The sequence below is a fragment of the Plasmopara halstedii genome, assembly GCF_900000015.1.
Source record: "Plasmopara halstedii genome assembly, contig: Scaffold_1211, whole genome shotgun sequence".
Taxonomy (NCBI): domain Eukaryota; phylum Oomycota; class Peronosporomycetes; order Peronosporales; family Peronosporaceae; genus Plasmopara; species Plasmopara halstedii.
In genome coordinates this window covers 714,765-715,061 of record NW_020188126.1, presented here as the reverse complement: position 1 = coordinate 715,061, position 297 = coordinate 714,765, and positions in this window count along the sequence as shown.

The following is a 297-nucleotide window of genomic DNA, read 5'->3' as shown; positions in this document are numbered from 1 at the left end:
GTGGGGCGTGTCGTCAGCTACATGAAGTATCTCATAAGTAATCTCCCGCGTTTCGAGCATAAGAGAACTAATTCAATGGACGAAACTGCTGTTTATTTTGAGGGTCCACGAGATACAACCGTCGACATAACCGGAGCACGTCATGTTGTACTCCGTTCGACAGGGTTTGCATCCATGCGGATTAAGGTAGTGTTAGTTGTGACTGCAAGTGGCCGGAAGCTTCCACCGCTCGTGATTTGGAAGGAGAAGAAAGGAAGTCGCGCTATATCCACTGTGAACTCTGTGTGGGTGGCTAAA